This window comes from Rattus rattus, chromosome 1 (assembly GCF_011064425.1).
Source record: "Rattus rattus isolate New Zealand chromosome 1, Rrattus_CSIRO_v1, whole genome shotgun sequence".
Classification (NCBI taxonomy): domain Eukaryota; kingdom Metazoa; phylum Chordata; class Mammalia; order Rodentia; family Muridae; genus Rattus; species Rattus rattus.
Window position 1 is genome coordinate 170,461,237 of NC_046154.1, and position 17,419 is coordinate 170,478,655.

A 17,419-nucleotide genomic window follows, 5' to 3' on the forward strand; every position below is an offset into this window, starting at 1 on the left:
AACTATTATCACAACACTGCAGAAAGAAATCCCAGGAGTCTACAACACTGAGTATCTGTTCAGATGATGGACGTGTGGGTTAGGTGCAGCTTGGCTCATCTGAACTGGGTTCAGTTGGGTATCTCTGTGTCAAGTAGCAGTTTCTGGAGGGCTCCACTCTTTAGTAAGGTCTGTGCTTAATTGGTTTCACTTGTCTCTCAAACTCCCCAGAGAGGCCGTGTTGCTGGTTCTCATATCAATAACAAAGGAAGAGTAAAGCAAATGAATACTGGAGGCTTTGAACCTGTCCTGCTTGCCTCTCACTACAGGTGAGCTCAATCCAAACTTGAGGCCAATTTTAAGGACTGGAAATATTTTCTAGCTCTGGTGAGACCACCAGAAGAGAGGAATTCCCTGCTCTGTCCATCTCATGAAAGTGAAAAGATGTCATGAAGTTAGAAATGGTCTCGTGGTAAGTGAGGTACTGAGATAAAGGAGGTGTCTGGTGTTGCTATGTGATAAACATTTACTTGGTCTCCTCTGTCTTAGGGTTTCAATTGCTGTGAAGAGAAACCATGACTACGGCAACCTTACAAAGGAAAACAATTAATTGGGGCTGGCTTACAGTCCACTATCACCATGGCAGAGAGCTTGGTGACGGGAAAGTGGACATGGTGCTGGTGAGGTAGCTGAGAGTTACACATCTCAGTCAGTGGGTGGCAGGAAGAGAGGGAAGTCACTGGAGCTGCCTTGAGCATCTGAAACCTCAAACCCCACCCCCAGTGGTTACCTCCTGCAACAAGGCCACACCTCCTAACAGTGCTGGCTTCTGTGGACCTATGGAGGCCAGTTCTTCCAAATCACCACATCCTCTGTAGTCTCCTGGTACGTAGCTCTTGACACCAACTTAGCCACCTAAACTTCAATCCATAAATTTGTCCTGCCTACAAGCTGCATAGGGATAAAGAAGGAGCAGAAATTGAGAGAATGGACAACCAATGAGTGGCCTAACTTGAGACCCATTCCATGAAAGAGAGTGAATCCTGCCATACTTGCAGACAGGAGCCTAACACAACTATCTGAGAGGCTTTATCCAGAAGCTGATGGAAACAGATGTAGAGACCCACAGCCAAACATTAGATGGAGAAGGAAGGATTGGAGGAGCCAGTGCGGTCAAGGACACCATAAGAAAAACCTACAGAATCAACTAACCTGGACCCATAGGGGCTCAAAGAGACTGAACCACCAACAAGAAAACATGCATGGGAGGGACCTAGGACCCCTACACATATGTGACAATTGGGCAGTTGGGTCTTTCTGTGGGACTCCTAAAGCAGGGCAGAGGCTGTCTCTGACGTCATTGCCTGCTTTTGGGTCTCTTTCTCCAGACTGGGATGCCTCGTCTAGCCTCAGTAGAAGAAGATGTGCCTAGTCTTACTGCAACTTGGTATGCCAAGGCTGGTTGATATCTATAGGAGGCCTCCTTTTTTCTGAGAAGCAAAGGGGGCTTATGGGAGGGGAGAAGAAGTGAGATGGAGGGACTGGGAGAAGAGGAAGGAGGGGAAATTTCGATCAAGATGCCAAGCAATAAATAAATTATTAATGAAAAAGTCTTAAAAAGTCTTGAATGCTAAGTGTATTTTAGATGCTCACAAGAAGACTGCTAAAGTAGTTTCTGGATGACCACTGGTCACTGGAAAGACCAAGGCAGGGGTAGGGGAAGGAAGGGTCGAAAATTCAACTCCAACTTCAATACTTGTTGGATTGGAGAGAGGGTGAAGGTTGAGTTGGTCATTAGTAGCCACTGATATAGACAATCACCTGTGTGTAAGAAAACCCCTGAGAAATCCCTAATGTACCAGGAATGGAGACCTTCTGGACGGCTGAATCTGTGGAGGGACCCACACACCCCTCCCTTGCCTTTTTGTTTGCCTCACTTCAATCTGAACATCATCTGTATCCTCTATAGCCTTCAGGGGGTCTGGGGAGCCCTGCTATATTATAACTGTTCAACCAGAAAACACAGGTACGCTGCGTTTACAACTGGCGTTTGAAGTGGGGACTGTCTTGTGGCACGGAGCTCTCAACCTGTAGGATCTGCTAATATTTCCAGGTAGATGGAGGCACCCCTGAGTTAAAGTATGGGATGCCTAACTGCTTGCTGTCTGCTGGAGAAGAATCCTGCTGGCGTGGTCACTGAAGCAGTCACGCTGCACCGACAGGGTAAGCAGAACACAGGTTGGCTTTCTCTGTCCCCACAGCGTGACTGGAAGAGTGGCCATTTGACTGTTCTTTTCACTGCCACGTTGCCCTGACCCTTTGCTTTGACTTCGGACATTTAGGCATTTAAAAGCATTAGTTACAGAAAGCGCAAGTCCCATGGAGTCTTTCGGTCAATTGGGCCAAAGTCGTGGAAATAGAAATCTAGCTGCTGTCCCAGATAAAAGTTTTAGGGAGAAATATATAGATTTTTACCCCCTAGCACAGAGCGAGGCCAACTGATGTCCGGCTAAGAGTTCTCGAAGGATCTGCCTGATCGCGCAGGAGCACAGACAGTCGTCTGCTCCCTGATCGATGCTAACGAAGAGAGTGTGCCCCACAGCGAGGGGATACGAACAGAAGCGCTTCCTTGGCTTTCTCCATCACCTGATTTGACATTGATTTCCAATTTCTTAGGAAGAGGAGCCCAAGGTTAGTCCCTGTGCAGTCAGGTCTGAGGCTTGAACATCTGCTGTGGTAGCACAGATGGCTTTTTTTTTTTTGAGGCTTTATGAAAGAATAAGAGAACCTTTCCTCTTCGTGTGAAAACTGCTCTTTTAAGATTCCCCTCTCTCCATGGCTGAGAAACAAATTAAATGGATACAAGAAGGGAGCAAATCTCTCTAAATGCAGATGGGTGTCCCTCTAAAAGATTTCCTCCTGTTTCCTCCTCTTCCTCCTTCCTCTTCCTCCTCCTTCTCCCCTCCTCCCCTCTTCTTCCTTCCTTCCTTCTCCTTCTCCTCCTCCCCTCCTCCTCTTCTACCCTCCTCCCCCTTCTTCCCTCTTCCCCTCCCCTCCTCTTCTACCCTCCTCCCCCTTCTCCTTCCCCCTCCTCCATATCCCCTCTCCTTCCTCCTCTTCCTTCCCCCTTCTTCCCTCTTACTCCCTCCTCCCATTCCTCCTCCCCCCTCCCCTTCTGCCCCTCCCCCAACACTCCAATCCCTCGTCCACCCCTTCGTCCTCCATCTTTCTCTTCCTCTTCTTTCCGGTGTGAGTTTACATTTGTATGCGAGTGAGTGCACATGTAAGTCTAGAAGTGTGCACGGGTGATGCCTGTGTGGAGGTCAGGTGTTTCCCACCTCTGGTTGGAGACAGAGTTTCTCGCTGGCCTAGAACTTTGGCACAGGGGAGTCTAGCCAGACCTTGAGCTTCCGGGGATCCACCTGTCTCTGCTTCCCATCCTGCACTGCTGCGATCACAGCCGCGCACCACGGTGCCAGGGTTTTAGAGGAAGGCTCTGGGATCTCAACTCAGGTATTCACACTTGTAAGGCGAGCAGCCCACGAATGTCCTTATAGTCTAAGAAAATGGGATGTTTATTCCCCGGCTATGGGGTCAAACAGACTCAATGATTTTTTTTCGGGGGGGGGGAAGAATTTTAGTTACTCTTTAAAAACTGTATTCATATTTATTTAATTGTTGTGTCCCGTGTTGGTGCATGTGCGCCATGGTATTTCCGTGGAGATCAGAGGACAGGTCGTAAAAGCCAATTCTTCCCTTATACCACGTGTGTTCTGGGAATCGCACACAGATTGTCAGTCTTGGCAGCATGCGCCCCCTCCTGCTGAGTCACCTTACTCTCAATTACTCCTAAGTCCCAGATTCCCTATTGGTATGTGAGTTAGAGAGGCAAGCTGCAGATTTCACTAACGACAGTGGTATTCTCTAGGTGAGGGAGTCACCATCAGTTAGGGGCTGGTTCTCCATTTTGTAAGTAGAGAACTTAAAAAAAAAAAAACAAACAAACTGGACAAATAAACCTGTGTAGTGGTGTGGTTTACAGGCAATCTCTGCAATTAGACCTCTCAACGGCGGCCGGGCTCTCTTACTGGTTAGCCGTGGGATCTCATACAAGTTGCACAAATTATGCTTCAATTTCTGCAGCTGTTATGCATATAAAATTCTGCCCACTGCAAAGTTGTCATATAACACAAGCAATGTGGTTAGTTCAAATCCGGCTTACAGTAGCTATTGCTCTGCTATTTAAGGTTGAAGTCTGCCAGTTTCCTAATAGCCTTCTGGGTTCAGCATATAAAGGAGGACTCCCTTAGTAGCAGGGCTTCCCCTTCTCTGACCTGAACACCCCTCCCCCACCTCTGCCTTTGGAACGTCTCATAGCCTTGGTTAAGATATCTTCCTTTCTCCCAATAAGAATCCATTCAGCTAGCACCTGAGGTTCCTGGAATATCTCTCTGTGTTAATGAGACATTTTGGTACCTTAAGCCTTTAGCCAATGACTTTTGACAATCCTGGATGTTCCTAACCTCAGTCCACCAAACTATATAAGCCTTGCATCACCCCAAGTAAAGTTGATCTTCTGATCCCACTCTCCTACCCATCATCTTGGTTCCCTGTGCCCTAATGGACTAATAGAGGCCACTGATGAGCCCCAGGGGCACGGAGTGTCACAGTAATTGCCCACAGAGCATTAATGCCTATCTGGGTACCCACTTCACACTTGCCTGCCTCGTTTGTAAAATCACCCTACGTTTGTAGAGGAATCTACCCTTCTGCATAGAGTCTGTGTCTTACAGGGAGGCTACTTAAGCTCAGCTTTAAGGAGTGTCTAGAGGGCTGGAGAGATGACTCAGCGACTGCTCTTCCAGAGGTCCTGAGTTCAATTCCCAGGACCCACATGGTGGCTCACAACCATCTGTAATGGGATCTGATACCTTCTTCTGGTGTGTCTGAAAAACAGCTACAGTGTACTCATATAAATAAAGTAAATAAATCTTTAAAAAAAAAAGGAGTGTCTAGATCCATGTGACTCATTTGGAGGTCTTGGTTAAATACACCCAAGGATGGCTGGATGCCACCCTAGAGTGTCAGTGTTAATATTATTTGGATCAGAGCAGAGGGTTCTTATTTTCAGGTGGTGCTGATATTGCTAGCCTAGGACCTAGGTATGGAACTTTTGATTTTATCCTGTCATGGAGTCAACTCCTCTTGGCCTGGTTGGCCGAGCGACAGGAAGAAGCTTTACCTCTAACTTCTAGAAGGGTAACTTTCTTAGCGTCCAGGCTGCTGTGCTAAACTGTATGAGAAAAACCACAGCTCCAAAGAGGAATTTCTCCCTTACACTGTCTTATTGGTTATTGTCTGATGTCAACACAAAACGTGGTTGAGCTTCCTTAGAAAGTAGGTCAAAGTTCCTTATCCAGAGAGGTATCCTACACCCCGAGGAAAGAAACATCCTTACCCCTTAAAGACCTGAGACCTACACAATGGACCTTGCTAAGTTCTCCTCAGTCCGTTATCTGGAGAGATATCCTTTTGTCTTCCAATCACACTTCGGGATGACCATCTGTAATACACAGTTTCCCATGTTCCTTTGGGTTGCTATTTTCTCATGTGAAATTGATAGGAAAATTTGTATGCTTTTGTTTTATTGATTTTTTTGTTTTGTTTTAGGGTTCACAGTTACAGATCTTGCAGCAGATAAAGAATTTTCTCTCCCCTTCCAGAGCTGCCGGACTCCGTGGGAGTGAAGTAGCCTCATTCTGCTGAGAGATTTCTCCTTAGATAATGGGCAGTCCTCATCGGGATGAAGGTGACCAAATTCAGCTGTCTTCCTGAGAACTGGAGGGACAGAAATCACCCTGAAAGGCTACCCATCCTTGCACTTCTGTGATGAGAACCAGCAAGCAGTCTCACTGAGTAAAGTTGTGATGGATTCTGGTTTTCATAGCTAAAAAGCATTATTTCATTTGTACAGCCACAATAACCATTGATAACTTTATTAATTACTTACTATATTAGTTGGGGTTCTCCAGAGTCACAGAACTTATGGGTAGTCTCTGTAGAGTAAGGGAATCTGTTGATGACTTACAGTCTGTAGTCCAACTCTCCAACAATGGTCAGCAGAAACTGTGAGTGGAAGTCCAAGGATCTAGCAGTTGTTCAGACCCACATGACAGGCAGGTGAAGAGAGGATCTTCCTTCTTCCAATTTCCTTATGTAGGTCTCCAGCAGAAGGTGTGGCCTGGATTAAGGGTGTGTACCACCATGCCTGGATCTGGGACTTGCTTTGTCCCAGATGACCTTGAACTCAGAGACCTCCTTGCCTTAGTCTTCTGGGATTCATAGTCACTGTGCCTCAAGATCTCCATGCCAAGATCCAGGTCAGAAACTTGTGTCTCCCAGCCTCAAGATCAGGATCACAGATGAGTCTTCCAATTCTGGATGGTAGTTCATTCCAGAATAGTCAAGTTGACAGTCAGTAACAGCCACTACACTTACTGTTTAGCAAGAAACATAATAACATTTCTGAACACATTGTGTTATTTTAATTTCACAATACCTCCATGAGGCAAGTATTTTTTAAATATTTAATTTTATTTTGATCCCTGTGTATGTATGTGTTTGTGTGAACGTGTTCTAGCTACATGTTCGCAGGTACCCAAAGAAGCCAGAAGAAGGTCTTGGTTTTCCTGAAGTGGTCGTTACAGGTGATTGTGGTCTGCGTGACGTGGTTCCTGGAACTGAGCTTGGGTCCTGTGGAAGAGCAGAAAGTCATCTCCCCAGCCTCAACTATTTGTTCTGCAGCCTCAAATATTTTGATTTTTAATTCTGTGTATACATGTGTGGCTATGTGCGCCGATGCTCACACGAGTGACCGTGGAGACCAGAGAGGATGCTGGACTCCATAGGGACGGAGTAACAGCTGGTTGTGAGCCACCATTTAGGCGAAGGAAACTGACTCTGGTCTTCTGTAAGAGCAGCAAGCCCTCTTAATTACAGAACCGTCTCTCCAGCCCAAGGCAAGCATTCTTGGTGCACCTCTGAAGAAGAGCAGAGAGACTAATATAATTTGCCCAAGGCCAAGCAGCTTCTAGAAGGCAGGGTGGCATTTTTTTCCCCCCACGTTGAAAGGTTTAATGAGAGAAGAAGAGTAGAAGAGGGGAGGAACAGAGGCTGGCCCTGAGCATGTGGAAAGAAGTGGGGTGGGGATGGGGAGAGAGGAGACAGGGACAAAGAGGGCACAGAGCAGAGAAGAGTAAGGGCAAGACAAGAGAGCCAGGGTGGCATCCTAGCTTGGAAGTTCCTACATCCTAATCTAAAGGTCCAGTCAGAATTGCTGCATCAGCCTCTCCATGCAGGAATGCCCCTTTCTGACGAAGGCTGTTGGACTCCTTAGAGAAGAGCCGTAGTGAATCTGGGAAGCTGCTGTAAGTTCAGAGTGGATAACCAGGCATGGACTGGAGAAAAAGAAGGCCATGGATCTTGATGAAGATTCATGAGGTAAGACCTAATAGACGATCTTGTCTGGTCTCTGGACAGGAGTGTGGATTCCTGTGTAGTTCTTGCTCTCCGACACCTTTCTTTAAGCCTCTCTCAGTTGGCCATGACTTCATTCCGTCCACTTACTAACCTCTACATCATCTTAGTTGAACTTAGGATTTCTTGAATCTCCATAATTACCACTCTGGAGCACACTTCTAAGTTCATGTGTTAATTCCATCCATGTCAATCATACAGATGAACAGAAAATACCTTACCAGGTATGTCTCACTTGCCCCCACCTAAATAACTTCATGTCTGTGCTGAGACTCGCCTACCAATGAATGACTAACATCCACCGAGTGGGCGCATGCTATTCCCACCCTCCATTTCTCTATCCCTTTTGAGACAGAGTCTCATTATGTAGCTTAGGCTGACATGGAGCTCCCTATCTAGACCAGGATGGCCTCTAAACTCACAGATACCTGCTTGCTTCTGCCTCTGGAGTTCTGGGGATTGGAGGTGTGTACCATCGTGCCTATCTCAAGGTACGTCAGGGGTACTGGTATTTGAATTTGGGATCTCTTGTTCTACTACTGAGCTATTATACTCTGGCTTCGTTTTTCTATTATTCATTTATTTAAGAAATGATTTTATGAGTGTGAATGTATGTAAGTTGTGAAAGTGTGTGTGTGTGTGTGTGTGTGTGTGTGTGTGTGTGTGTGTATGTGTGTAGACCAGTGTGTATTTGGAGCTAGGCATTGCTTTCTGTCGCCTCACTTTATTGATAGAGCATCTCCCCCCTTTTTGATGGCAAGCCACTGATCCTCCTGTCTCTGTCCCCATCTTCAGTGTTGGGGTTACAGGGCATGTGAGATCACATTTGACTTTCAGATGACTACTGGTGATCAGAGTTATGGTCCCTACCCTTGTGTGGCAAGTGCTCTTAACTGTTGACCCACCTCAACAGTACTCATTTTTCTGTTTTAAACAAATCCGTTGTATTGCTATATGCATTTAAAATTTTTGCATAAATGAAGCTGTGTGTTCATTTATAATTCCAGGAGGCTGAGGGATGAGGACTGCAAGTTCAAAGACAGTCTGAGACATATAGTATCAGGCCAGTCAAGATTTGATGGTAAGAACTTATTCTAATGAAACAAAACAAAACAAAATAAAACTCACATAACAAAGATCTTTTTGTACCGGCACAGTCAAAATTTTATCAATATTTAGTTTATTGCAATTCCATTACGTCTTACAAATGTAAATAAAATCACCGTTTGTTATCCATTCTAATGAGTACTTAGTTTCTACAGGGTAGCTGCTCAAGGGTGGGGCTGCTATTTTTGAATGAGTCAACTTTAATAGGTTGCAAAAATTGTTGTCCAAAGTCCCGAAACAATTTATTTTCCTATTAGGTACATGTGAATGTCCACTCCCCACATTCTTACGAACATTTCATATTAACAGATGCATTATTCTTTGAATGCTCCTGTTGATGATGTTAAGAATTGTGAGAAAATTGGCTATGCCCCTCCCATATCCACAAAATCTTCCCGGCTTCTCCTGTCCCACACTGAGTCTAGTACTCACACTTGGGTATATTTCTGAGGTTCCTACTCTACTCCAACTGGGCACTGTTTCATTTCCCTGAGATGTGAATTTATAATGAGCCTCGGTGTCTTTGAGGGCGAGCCCTGTTTCATTATTTGTCAGAACTGTCCTGCTTGTTCTTTGACCTTTGTTGTTCTATAGGAATTTTAGCATTGGCCTGACAGGGTCTGTGGAAACCCCAGAGGACTCAATCAGAAATGCATTGGCTTTATAGATTCATTTTCAAAGAGCCACCATCTCTAAACTGCCTGCTTCTTACTCATGAGAATTACATTGCCTCATTTCCCTCCCTGACGTGTTTCAAAATTTATTTGCTTAAGTAAATCTGTATATTGTTTCCCCGATATTAATACAGATGAATACGGCTTGTGTTCTTACACAGCTTACAGCTTTGGTTGCTGCTTGTGGCTGAGGCGATTTTTAAAGTTGTGCCTTTTAATTGGATGTTGCCTGTATATAGGGAGGTTATTGATTCTTGTGTATGATCTTTGAATCCATCAAGCTCTTACTGCTTTTAATAGTTTCTTTATATATTCTCATAGATCTTTCTGTGTAAAACAGTTGTTATCTGTGAACAATGGCAGCTCTGGCTCTCTTGGTCTAGTCTCTACATATCTTCCCCCTCCCCACTGGCCTTTTTGTTTTAGTCACAGCTTCCAGGAAAGCACCGGACACAAATGGAGGTTAAGGGCACTGTCCTAGCTATGATAAAATAGTCTGCAAAAGCAAATCAAAGGAGAAAGTGTTTACTTCACTCCAGTCTATGGGTCTGTCTTTATGAGGATGTCCAGGTAGTATGAACTTGGAACAGCTACGGTCAGGAAAAGAACTTGTGCTTAACTCATTCTTCAGTCTTATACATTTCAGGGCCCAAATCCTGGAAATGGTGCCATCAGTAATGAGCAGGTCTTCCCATGTCAGCAAATCGATCAGGCTAGACAATCCCTCGCTGAGACTCTCTTCCCGGGTGATTCTAGACTGTGTTTATTTTCATCTCCTAACAGGATTTGGTTTTCTCCTTCCCAGCAAGTGCTTTTTACCCTACTACACTATCTCATTGGCCCAAGATTTTATTTACTCTATGGGAAGTTTTGGTAACTCAAATAGTTTGTTGACAATTGAAACTAAGCACTGCAGGCATCATTATTACAGAAAGAGCAAAGCCTACACACGTTAGTCTTCAGCCTGATAGTTGAAGGGTGTTTTTTTAGTGTGTGTGTGTGTGTGTGTGTGTGTGTGTGTGTGTGTGTGTCCACATGATTGCAGGTGCCCACAAAAGACAGAGAGGGGAATTGGATTCCCTGGATCTGGAGTTACGGGCAGTTGTGGGCTGCCATGTGGATCCTTTGAAGAGCATCTAGCATTCTTAACCACTTAGCCATCTCTCTAGTCTCTGCAGAAGGTCCTTTTTAATGGGTATCCTTTGTCAAGCATAGAATTCTCCCCTTGTCTCAGTTGCTAAGTTTCTGTAATATGTAGGGATTAGGTTTTTTTTTCTTTTTGTTTTTTGGTTTTTTTTTTTTTTTGATGGTATTCAAGAGAGTAGGGCTCCCTAGGCCCCTCCTGTTATTATTGGGGTCTGGGATGGAAATTGTGAGAAAGATGCTCAGTGTTGGGGGCCAATTTGAGACAGGGACTCCTTAGCAACTGAGGGCCTCTCTCTTGCTCTCAGTGTCCTCGCTGGGGTGGGTGGTTCAGGGCTTCTTATTGCTTAGAGGCCATGTAGGTCATGAGGTCCACCACCTTGTCCTACCAGTAGATAAACTTTATAAAATTGTCATTGAGAGCAATGCCTGCCCCAGCATCAAAGATGGAAGAGTGGGAGTTACTGTTAAAGTCACAGGAGACAACCTGGTCCTCCGTGTAGCCCAGGATGCCCTTTAGTGGGCCCTCGGATGCCTGCTTCACCACCTTCTTGATGCCATCATACTTGGCAGGTTTCTCCAGGTGGTATGTCAGATCCACAACGGATGCACTGGGGGTAGGAACATGGAAGGCCATGCCAGTGAGCTTCCCGTTCAGCTCCGGGATTACCTTGCCCACAGCCTTGGCAGCACCAGTGGATGTAGGGATGATGTTCTGGGCTGCCCCACGGCCATCATGCCACAGCTTTCCAGAGGGGCCATCCACAGTCTTCTGAGAGGCAGTGATGGCATGGACTGTGGTCATGAGCCCTTCCAGGATACCAAAGTTGTCATGGATGACCTTGGCCAGGGGGCTAAACAGGAGGTTTTGGTGACAATCTTGAGAGAGTTGTCATATTTCTCATGGTTCACACCCATCACAAACATAGGGGCACCAACAGAAGGGGCAGAGATGATGACCCTTTTGGCCCCACCCTTCAAGTGAGCCCCAGCCTTCTCCATGGTGGTGAAGACACCAGTAGGCTCCACGACATACTCAGCACCAGTGTCACCCCATTTGATGTTAGCGGGATTTCGCTCCTGGAAGATAGTGATGGGCTTCCCGTTGATGACAAGCTTCCCATTCTCAGCCTTGACTGTGCCGTTGAACTTGACATGGCTAGAGTCATACTGGAACATGTAGACCATGTAGTTGATGTCAATGAAGGGGTCATTGATGACAACAATCTCCACTTTGCCAGATGCAGAGCAGAAGGCAGCCCTTGTAACCAGGCACCCGATACAGCCAAATCTGTTCACACCGACCTTCACCATCTTGTCTATGGGACGAGGATGACACTGCATGAGAAGATGTGACTGTGTCTGGAACAGGGAAGAACAGAGAGCTGGAATTGAATTTTATTTGTTCTTTATCTGAAGCTTGGAGATTTCCACTCCCCTCCCAACATATTAGTGTGGTTTTATTTTGATTGATTTTCTAATATTAATCGTCTTTGAATTTCTGATAGGCCTATGTTAGGCTTGATGTATTTATGAATTACTTTTATCGTAGAAAAGTGTTCAAAGTTTTTAAAAAAGTTGACACTTTTTCTGTATTTCATTCGTCCCTCTTAGTATATGTTTCAGCATGTTGAGGCCATTATCAGAATGTCATAGCAGTAACGTAAATAGTGCTTTGATTATTAACTTACTTAACATTATGACTGTATGGGGTTATAAGAAATAGTATGACACTGTTCACTGAAATCAAAGTACCAATCTTTTTTACACTCGATCTTAGCCAAAAGACAGAGAAGCAATAGCACCAATCTTTTCTAAAGAACATTTTTATTTAATTTTTATACAAAATATTTGATCATGTTTTCTTCCCTACCATTACTTTATATTGATATTTTTGTGAATTTTACATCATGCACCCCAATCCCACTTATCTCCCTGTCCCTTCATACACACCCTCTGCCTCTGCAACCCTGCCAAAGAAAACAAAAATAAAATTCACAACATCAACAACAACAGCAATAACAACAATAACAACAACAACATTTTTTGTTGTTGCTGTGGAAGCTGAAGTGTGTCACAGTGTGTCACACAGTATACCCCTTTGCCCATCTTTCTACCACATACACATGGGCCACAGAGCCGTGGGTATCTCCCACCAGCCCGTGCCATATGGTGGCAGGCAGAGCTCTCTCATTTCTTAATTTTATACTACTTTGGTCACAAGATATGTTCTGTGTGTTATAAAATGTTCAGAATTTATTGGATCTTCCTTTGTGGGCAAATTCCTTATTGATTTTTGGTGCAAGATGAAACTTACTGTCTGGCGAAATTTATTAATTATAATGCTTTGGATTTTTTTCTTATTTAAAAAGTTTATTTCGTTTTATCGTCTTCCGTGCGGGTGTTTTGCTTGTGTTCACGTCTGTGCACCTGTACTTGTGGTGTCCCTGGTGGCCAGAAGGAGGCGTTGGATCCGCTGGAACTGGAACTACAGAGGGTCGTGAGCTGCTGTGTGGGTGCTGAGGATTCTTCTGGAAGATGATCCTGACCCCTGAGCCACTTCTCCAGCCCTACTTTACACATTTTGAAGCAATATTATTGAGTATTTGCAAGTTCAAGGCTATATGTATTATTTCATTATTAATTAGTGTCTTCTCAATTGAATTTGGTTTGTGTGGTTTACAACAACTGCATGCATTTAATGGTTAGCCTTTGCCAACTGTACATTTCTCCACCTCTTTACTTCTGTCTTTTCGACAGTAGTTATTGTTTTTATAAGCAGTATATAACTGACTGTGTGCTTCAAATGTATATGTGTAAGATTAGTGAATGCAAGACTGCATATTTGTTGTGATTATTGATGTCTTTATGCACCTCTACCATTTAAGATATTTATTATTTTTATTTGTTTGTTTGTGTCTGGGTATGAGAGAGCCACAGCGAGCATGTGGAGGTCAGAGGACAGCTTGCAGGAATTAGTTCTTTCCTTCTAACATGTGGGTTCCTGGGATCACACTCAGGCCACCAGGCTTGTCAGCAAGATCCTGAGCTACCTTGCTACCTTCTTTCTGTCATCTTAGAAATTAATCTTTTAGTGGCATATGAGGTAATAGATTTTCACACATTTACCATGATATTTTATTCTTATTTTCCTCCCGCAGTCTTTCCCCGTCTCGCCACTATCTGGCCCTTCCTCTCTCCACTCCCCTTCCTGCTTCTACCTAATATGTCTTCCATTTCCCTCTCTTGCTCTTTCTCCTCCCTTTATCCCCTTTCCCTCCCCTCTGTCCGTTTTCTACTTGCCTCAACATACGAATACATGTATTGCTTAAACCTGGATTTCACGTGTGAGAGGAAATATGTAGTGTTTGTCTGAGTTTTGATTCTTCCACTAACACAACAGTCTCCAGTTCTATTCATCTTCTTGCCAATGTCATAATTTTATTTTTTATGGAATGTAGAGGGTTAACAGCCAATATGTTTCATGTTTTATTTATCCATGCACCCATTCACCTGCTGATGTGTATCTGGGCTGGTTCTATACCTTTTCTATTATGATCAAACTGCCGTGAATGTGGGTGGGACATGCCTCTGTGGTTCCTTTGGATGTGTTCTTTGGAGTCACATACCCCCCTCCCCCATCCCCCGCCCCAGTGGGATGTATTAAATTGACTAACCGTTTGCTGTAGCCACACTTTTGGATACCTTATAGGCTCTTCTTCCTATCATTCTCCACCCCAATCCCTTTCAACCCCCGACACTAGGTAGGAAAGAAAGGATAGAAGGAAAACTGGGTACCGATCTCATTAGACAACTGCCTGCTGATTTGGGTTGTCCAGTTCTTTGGGGAGATGTTGATCTTTGTCTTCAGGATATTTCCAACCAGAAACCACAACATCAGAAGCAGCAGGAGCAGGGGCAGCAGCAGGAGCAGGGACAGCAGCAGGAGCAGGGCAGGGGCAGGGGCAGGGGCAGGGGGCAGGGGCAGGGGCAGGGGCAGGGGCAGGGGCAGGGGGCAGGGGGCAGGGGCAGGGGCAGCGCAGCAGGAACAGCCCGGGGTGGGGTGGGAGGGAGGCAGCAGGAGCAGGGGGAGCAGCAGCTCTTGCACCTCTTGGGGCTCTAGCATTTTTATACCATCTCAAGAGTTCCCAGAATTCCAAACGTCATATGCTTGCAAAGACTATCCACTGCTGGCAAAATCGCACCCCTGTTAGAGCACGGGGCAAATCCTGGTCTGTTGCTGTGGGCAGTCTAAAGCGGCTCCGTATCCCACACCCGGGGTCAGAACAGAAACTCATTCCTATGACATTTCTGTGTCTAAAGAAACGGAACTTCTCACTACAGTTTGGGTTTCCTTTATTCCCCTTGCCTTCCAGTTTAGGACTTATACACTGCTTTAGATTCTAGGTGCTCTTGTTACACTGCTCACGCATTAATGAAGGTCAAAAGTCCCAATTTTAAGTGTTCTTGGATCTTTTTATGAAAGAGTCAAAGCTTCTGACCTTAATATCGTTGTGTAGCATTTTTATTACTGATTTTCTGGGTCCCAGGCCTTACACATACTCAGCAAGTTCTCTACTGAGCTTCACCTACAAATCCTCTTTAATATTTAATTCCTTCTTTCAAAGCAACGTACACAAAACCAATCAATATTTTCTGCATTATTTTATAGCCAATGGTTGTTTTGTTTTTGTATTCTCATTTCTTCACTGTAGGTTTTATTTCCTTTCTAAAAGAAATATTATTTCATGTTAACACACAATAAATACAGATGTTCGTGACGACGAGTCTTGAAAAAAAAACCACCATAAAACAAAACTTAGGATGTTTCACTCACCCTAAAATTTCCTCTTGACATTTTTTTTTCCAGTCAATTCCATGTCCACCATTCTCAATGTCTCCATATATTCCTTTTCTATGATCATTTAATGAATGTCCCATAAACAAATCATATGGTGGGGGAGTCTCTTGTCTTTTACTTCTTTCACTCCAATGTTTCATGTGTTTACTTAGTTCTTTGTCATTATGCTTATAAGCATGTGCCACTGTGTAGATATACCACCATTTGTTCTTGTGTTGCCCTTGGCAATAGGCTTTCCCCAAGGTCAATTTTATCCCCAGTCAGGTATCTGTTGTTCTGAGACCTTTATATAGCTATTCAGGAAGCCAGATGATGTCTCCTGACTCCACCCTGTGACCTCATCTAATAATGCTAGCTATTAGCGTCTTGGACTCTTATACCCCTTATCCTTCAAATTTCCTCCCTTCACCTGGGATAATGATGCTCTCCCATGTTCCTTCAGTTTTTTTTAAGACCCCCCAGAAGTATCTTAAAGCCAAACTTTCTCTGATGGTGCAAATGCTGTCCTCAGCAAGTTGAAATTGGCTTTTGTATGAGGTAATTGTTAACAGGACTCACTAATACGTAACAATCAGTTATAATACTTGTAGTTACCAGGACTCACCAATACATAGCAGTTAGTTACAATACTTGTAAAGCAGTTACCGTGTAGTGGCCATTAGCTAAATGTTTTATTTAGATTAATAGAAAATTGTCAAATCATTTAATACTCACCATAACCCTATGGGCATGCTCACTTTACCAATAAGGCTTGAAGACAGGAAGATGATATATATAATAAATACCGATTTGAACTTGGGCTATCTCTTTATCTTGGATTTTTTTTTTAATTCTTCTTTCATATGCTATATACAGACCGTGGTTGTACCTTGGAACCTTAAATAATGGTTCAGTTACAATGTGAATCTCCATCCATTTCAACTGGCTAAGTACTCAGGTCATGTTTTCCTTTCGATGCCAAGACATTTGTTAGTTTCTTACAAGTCTTTCTGCCTGTGGTTCCTGGGTTGCAGTGACTGCTCCATAATGTGTGGTTCTGTCTCCAGGGAGAGCCTCATTTCTGGATGAGTCTCCTTAGATCAGAGAGCCTTTGACTCCCCTTTCTCCCTAGTGAGAACCAGTTGAAACCAGGGAACCAGTTGAAATCAGAGGGTGGGATTAAATATGTCATTGTGTGAATCTCCTGGAAGACCTCTGGGTTATTGAATGGTGATTTCACAGCCCAGCTAGGCATTCCGTTGAGTGGGCCCCTGGATTCATTAATTGGTGATTGGCTGAGCCTTCTACTTCAGTGGAGTGAACAGAGTGGGTTACTTCCAGGTTACTACAAAGATTCCTTTAAATCTCTAGAGCATCTTACATCATTTCTTACTTGCAACTTGGGAGAAGAACTGATTTCCCAGGAAACTTGGTGTCTTGCTTGGATGAATAAAGGTTATAAATACAGATGAGATGACAGGTCAATTGGCTGTTTGCAATTTAAACTTTCCAGGAGGGAGGGAGGAGGGGAGGAGGGGGAGGGGAGGAGAGGAGAGAGAGAGAGAGAGAGAGAGAAGGAGGAGGAGGAGGAAGAGGAGGAGGAGGAGGAGAAGGAGGAGAGGAGAGTAATGGAGCTGGATTTTGTTGTTCTTTGGTTTGCAGAGCACATAGAGATTAGAAAAGAAAATGCAGTTGTTGGAATAATTTCAGGTCGAGAGCACACTGGAGGAACACTAAACAAAGAAAGAGAGAATGACTAAGAGAGAATGGAAAAAGGTGTGAGAAACTGGCCTTTACCCGAACTGACAGAACCAGAGTCACCAGGAAAAAGTATGGACATTCAAATGATTCCTGTTCTCCTTTGGAGAGTCACAGATCTGAGTTACTAATGAAGAAACGGAAGGTGACACAGGCTTGATTTTGCCAGAAGGTTCTCTTACCCAAACTTCTGCTCTTTGGAAACCAGACAAACTGATTCATGTAAAGTTTGGCCTTAGACATTTCTAGAGAGGGAGAGTCTCTTCCTGCATTTCAGTTACCATGAAGTTCAGAGATGACCAACACACTGCCTCCAAGGTCTGCTGCACAATATGTTCTCACCAGTCAGAAGAGTTGTTTCCCCTCCGGAGCCAAGGTGTGC

The 17,419-nt window shown here is 44.3% G+C and overlaps 1 pseudogene; it reads right to left on the reverse strand.

Moving 5' to 3' along the window:
• Window positions 1-10,824: 10,824 nt before the first annotated feature.
• On the reverse strand, window positions 10,825-11,753 carry LOC116912368 (annotated as a pseudogene).
• Between the last annotated feature and the right edge of the window lie 5,666 nt (window positions 11,754-17,419).